This window comes from Melitaea cinxia, chromosome 25, assembly GCF_905220565.1.
Source record: "Melitaea cinxia chromosome 25, ilMelCinx1.1, whole genome shotgun sequence".
NCBI lineage: Eukaryota > Metazoa > Arthropoda > Insecta > Lepidoptera > Nymphalidae > Melitaea > Melitaea cinxia.
The window spans coordinates 6,652,691-6,658,693 of NC_059418.1; the positions used below are offsets into that span (position 1 = coordinate 6,652,691).

At 30.7% G+C, this 6,003-nt stretch overlaps 1 long non-coding RNA gene across 1 annotated transcript; it reads right to left on the minus strand.

Annotated features, from left to right (window-relative positions):
* Positions 1 to 5,507: 5,507 nt before the first annotated feature.
* On the minus strand, positions 5,508 to 5,772 carry LOC123665947. The gene is made up of 2 exons (XR_006745131.1): positions 5,675 to 5,772; positions 5,508 to 5,600 (listed from the first exon to the last, which is right to left on the minus strand). It is a non-coding gene; the product is annotated as an uncharacterized LOC123665947 (long non-coding RNA).
* Positions 5,773 to 6,003: the final 231 nt, after the last annotated feature.

Sequence of the window (6,003 nt, forward strand, 5' to 3'; positions counted from 1 at the left end):
TATTTGCTGTGTACAATAAAAAGTAAATTAATTTTATTTAATTGGTGCATAAATAATTTTGGTAATGAATTCAGTCACTACACTTACGTTCATAATGAATACTTACAACTTTTATTCTAATACTAGCGACTCGCCCCGGCGTCGCACGGGTGCAATGCTGATACTAAATATAAAATATATATAGATGAAAAAATACTAATATATAAAAAATATATTGTATTACATTATAATGTATATATTATATATTAGTACATTATTATATTACCGTTGCGTAGGTTTAAAGATCTTAGCATACAGACTGCGGAAAGCGACTTTGTTTTATACTATGTAGTGAAGTATAAGTATTCATGATACTCGTTTGGTGTTGACTTTTTGGATTGAAGGCGAGTTATCTATAATAATAATAATAATAATATACTTTATTGCACATGTAAATAAAGAACAAAATTTACATAATAAGCAATTATAGTAATAAATTGTTCAACCAGGCGATCTTATTGCTAATAATTGTATTTGCTCGCAAACGAAAATTCAATTACATCAACAAGTAATACAACGTAGATCGACGAAAAAATAGTCAAGTAACTACGCGTTATCAAAGATTACTCAAAAAGTAGTTATTAGATCTCGATAAAATTTAAATATGATGATATTAAATGTCATGATAAACATCAGCTTTCGATGAAATAAAAAATTATCAAAATCGGTACACCCAGTAAAAAGTTATGCGGATTTTCGAGAGTTTCCCTCGATTTATCTGGGATCCCATCATCAAATCCTGGTTTCCTTATCATGGTACAAAACTAGGGATATCTCCTTTTCAACAAAAAAAGAATAATCAAAATCAGTACATCCAGTAGAAAGTTATGCGTTATAATATAACGTAGGTCGACGAAAAAAGCGTCAAGTAAAAACGCATTATTAGATCTAACTCGAAAAGTAGTTGTTAGATCTCAAATAAATTTAAATGGGACCAAATGACACACACCACTTTTCGACTAAATTTTTTTTTGTCGAAATCGGTCCACCCAGTTAAAAGTTCTGATGTCCACATACATAAAAAATACAGTCGAATTGAGAACCTCCTCCTTTTTTGGAAGTCGGTTAAAAAGCAATCTATCTTTATTATTCAGACAGTGTAAGTAGAAAAATATTTTATTTTTAACAAACAACTTTTTTTTTATTTAAAACAAAGTAAATTTTATTTTATAAACTTCAACAATAAATGCTAACAAGATGCTAATAAATTTATTATTGTTAATTGATATTGTGTATTGAGCGTGCGCTAGCCGACACGGTGACAAACAACACAAGCTTCTCCCTCCAAACCTTGCGGCAGACTGAATTCCGATACCCTGTGCTTGAGTTACAGTAGTGAATACGCCCAGATTTTAGAAAAAAATCTATAAAAATTCAAATTTGGGTCTTTTGAAAAAAAAAATTCTTACGTATTGTTCAGTATTAAATTGTCAATCCATTGGTGTCGGTTGCAAAATAAAATAATGTTTACTTTACGAGGAGATGCATATTATCAATCACTATTTCTCATTTTTGTGGTATCGTTGTAAGGAGATTATTTAACATCTATTCCTTCAAAAAAAAAAAAAAAAAATCTACCATTGTATAATTAAAATTATGCAGAATTTAACTGTGTTTTTATTAGTTTGATTCTTCTTTCCATTAACAAGTAGATAGCTCCAAAAAAGTGCACAAAAAACGGCTAGCGCGGCGTTTTGGTCAGGGAGGCGCCTTAACGGTAATAGTCCGAGCGTTTTACTGACTGGAGACCACACCAAGGGCATAAATAATAATTATTATAATTTTTGCGTTCGAGCATATGTTATGAATTTGTGGCCAAAAAGGACTTATATATGATTAGATCGGCAAACAAGCGTACGGCTCACCTGAGGGTAACCTCCACCGTAGGTTATAGACGTCTGCTATACCAGAAGCATCGCAAGCACCGACACTATCCCCAATTTCCCCAGGGTGCTTTGGTCACCTTACTCACCAACAGGCACACAACATTGCCTGAAAACAATGTTATTTAGCTGTTATCTTCTGTTAGGTCGAGGTACTACCAGGACCGTCTTAAGCATATTCCGTGCTGGGGTGCGAGTAATCAGCCCGCGCCCCTGCTGTTGTAAAATAACCAAAATAACAAATAACCAAATAACAAATATATTTTTTGCGACTTTTTTAATACTGCGATAAGGATAAAACGACCGTGGGAGGATTAAAATTCGAAATAGCTAATTACGCACAAATTAACCTTTAATTCTTTGCATTTAATACAAAAGGACGAGGAAAATCCAAAAAAAAAAAAACAAAGAGAGTCTTTAAATAAGTACACGGGAAATCATATTTTCAAGCGTGTTATTATTACCATCTTAATATTATTGTAAATATGACAAATACAGTCGTTTGTATCAAATAAATACCACAATATTAATTGTCAATATTATGGTATAGTACTTACTTTTCACCATGACTCCAACTTAAAAATCCGCTTAAGGACGTGAAGAAAAATTCATAATAAAAAGCAAATAATTCATATATAAAACAAATTCAATTCATTGGTTCATTTATTGATTAATGTTACATTTAAAACCTAAAAGCGAACCTCTAAATATATCAATCGGTAAAGATATATGTTTCAAAACTTGAGTTGCAAGTTTCCACCCTAAATACATACATATATACATAATATTTACATACGTTGAATGTTACATAAAAACTTTTGAAAACATTTATGTCATTTTTATGTTTCGAAATGTCTAAAAAATTGTTAAAAGTAGAAGACGGAAAGAGTATTGATAGGAACAGGCTTCACGAAAACAATGTAAAAAAAATTGGTAAAAGATTTCGTTATTATAATAACATATATTGTACACAATATTCTAAAAAGTAAGAGTTTGATTTTTGAGTTTTTTTTTTGCTTTCAAGTCATAAGTTTTTTATTTATTTGTATGTCATTATATAAATGTCCTATTGTTTCTTTTGTCTCCGAAGTCATTAGAAAGTGGTTTATTACTATCGATAAAGTTCTTTTATCTTGACTTTAAGTTGCTAATCTTTTGTTCGGCCGATTGCAGGTAATCGTTATAAAAAATGTGCCAACCTGTGTTGCCAACCCCAAAAAACTTAAAAACAGCAGTTCACCTCTAAAATACAAGAGAAAATAGTATTTAAAGTAAAAAAAGACAGATTTCATACTTTCCTCGTATAAATAAAATAATTACCTACTTTTATCAGTTATCAGGACTCACATACATAGTGTAACATTATTTTTCACTTTCATCCTCAATTGCCTCATCTTTAGTATTTTCAGACTCACTTTCCTTTTAAAATCACACATATTGTTGTTAAATTTCTTTATGTGCCTTTTTGTGTCTTCAAATGAGTAGCAATCAGTTATTTCGGATTTAACCGTTTGCTACTTATTTGAAGGTTTAATGTGTATGACCTTCCGGTCGATATTTTGATGCCTAATTAAGTTTTCATGATATCTATAGCAAAAAGAAAAGGAATAGAAAAAATCTTTACACGGTGGCGTAAGTAAGCACAAAAGCTTGTGTATTAATAATTAGTAGTCATCAAAACATATTACACAGTATAATAGATAACGCTGAACACTAATTTAAAAATAGTAAAAATTAGGAATGAAACAGAAAACGGGGAAACATCAATGTATAACACCAAATCTACTGTTAAAACAGTAGGGTTGGTAACACTGGTGCCAACTTTTTCAATCTACTAAAATATCCCTTGTTATGAAAGGCGTCACTGTACAGCAGGAACTTCGTGCGTTGACGAAATAGTCACTGCCTTGATCTTGACTTGTACACACGTACGCTACGCAGGGATTGAAAGAGAAAAAAACGTGGTCTAAAGTCGATTTTGTGTCTCTGTATTCGGTCTTCAAATTTTTTTCTTCACGTCCTTAAGCGGATTTTTAAGTTGGAGTCATGGTGAAAAGTAAGTACTATACCAGAATATTAAAAATTAATATTGTGATATTCATTTAATACAAGCGACTGTAAATGTCATATTTACAATAATATTGAAATGGCAATAATAACGCGCTTTAAATTATGGTTCCTCGTATACTTAGTTAATGATGCTCTTCGATTTTGGGTTTTTTTTTTTTGTCTTTTTGTATTAAATGAAAAAACTTAAGGTTAATTTGTGTGTATTTTGTACGTTTTTTTTTATCCCGATCGCAGTTTTAAAAAATTCGCAAAAATAGATTTCTTATTTAGTTCGTAATCAAATTGCAAACATTTTGTCGACGAAATGTAGAATAAATAGGTACCTCCCGTATTTGTAACTTTGGAAATCATTTTATGTATAGCTTTAAAACTGTATATGAAAACAAAAAGTTTAACTTATAAAATTTTCAGGAAAGTTAAGAAAACCGAAAAGAAAAGGGCCGAGACAAAACGATTGTTTGCTTGCATGGTGCTTAAAAAAAACCGAATGCGACCACTGCGATTTGGTGTTTAAAAATCGACAATGCTTGGTAACACACGTCTACTACGCGCATATAATGAACGGGTGAGTTGGTTTTTTTTAAATTGTGGAATTCTAATACCTTTTTTTACATCTTCTTCTTTAGAAATTTGTATATGTTTTGAAGACTACGAATAAGTTTTCACTCTTGCATCTGTAACCACAGTACAGAAATTGGTACGGTTTACATTGGCTATTCTGCCTCGCTCTTCATATATGCCGGATATCGCACCGTCTGATCACCATTTATTCCACTCTCTACAAAATATCTTAACGCAAAAACCTTCGTATCTTTGGACGACGTAAAATTAAGCTTGAGAGATTTTTCGATAACAATAACGAGGCCTTCTGGAGAGATAGCTTTATGCAATTAATTGGCTGAACGTTGGGGCAGAGTGATATAAAATAATGGACGGTATAGTTAATAATAAAAGTCTTATTTTGGAATGTATTTTGTTTTAAATAAACGTCAAAAGTTCGAACGAGCTTATGTGACAACCCAATATTTGGGTTCATATTGTGTTCAAGCGATTTTTACCCAAAAAAATTATTATTATTCGTTGTCATCTAAATTTAACAAAGTTGTGTGTTTTGTCAAATTTTTTCATAATACAATTTAAATTTCTTAATTTACAGAGTGAGGGCAACACCCCAGTGTCACGTCTGTAAGAAAAAATTTCCCTACAACTGTCTGGTGTTCCACCATTTTGTGAAGTACCACTTCAATGATTTTATTAACTTGAACGAATATCGCCCTGAATTAATCTCTTAAATTTGTAAAAAGTGTTCATTTTTTTAACGATTCATCATAAAAATGATGTTTTATTATTTAATTGTATCCATAAGTTTTTGCGATACGATATTTGTGTTCAAAATTGTTTAAATTACTAAAGTGATTCATTGACGTTGATGACAATAAAAAAATTACTAAAATAATGTGACTTATTATTTATTAAACTCAAATATTTTGTGTATTTTTTTCTTATAAAAAAGTACAGGATTACAATTGTATTTATTACAATAAATAGCTCGAAATAATGTAGTCGGCCATGACACATTAAGCGCCTACATAGTGTGTGACGTAGCGCCTGTAAAGAAGACGTTAATTTGAAGTTTGAACCCACCTTACGTAATAAAGCTGTTACCCTCATTGTCAATTTACCTTCAGAGTTATAGATAAAGTTTATTCTGCACACAAATTACGAATAAACTTTAACAATAAGAGGTAAAATCGGCCATTAGATCTTATTTCACCTTAATTAATAAAAAATTATATTCGCAGTAGGCAGCAAAAATATCTGAAACATAAAGTAGAATTTGTTAAAAAAAGAATATTTTCTATCATAACTCATCTGTTTAATACCGTTATACGTCAGATAGGTTTAATTGCATCCGTTAAAACATTTCGTTAGTCAATACATTTTAACAGAACAATCAACAAATTACTTTTTTTAATCTCATTACTAAAGTTAAATTAAGCGGCATTATTTT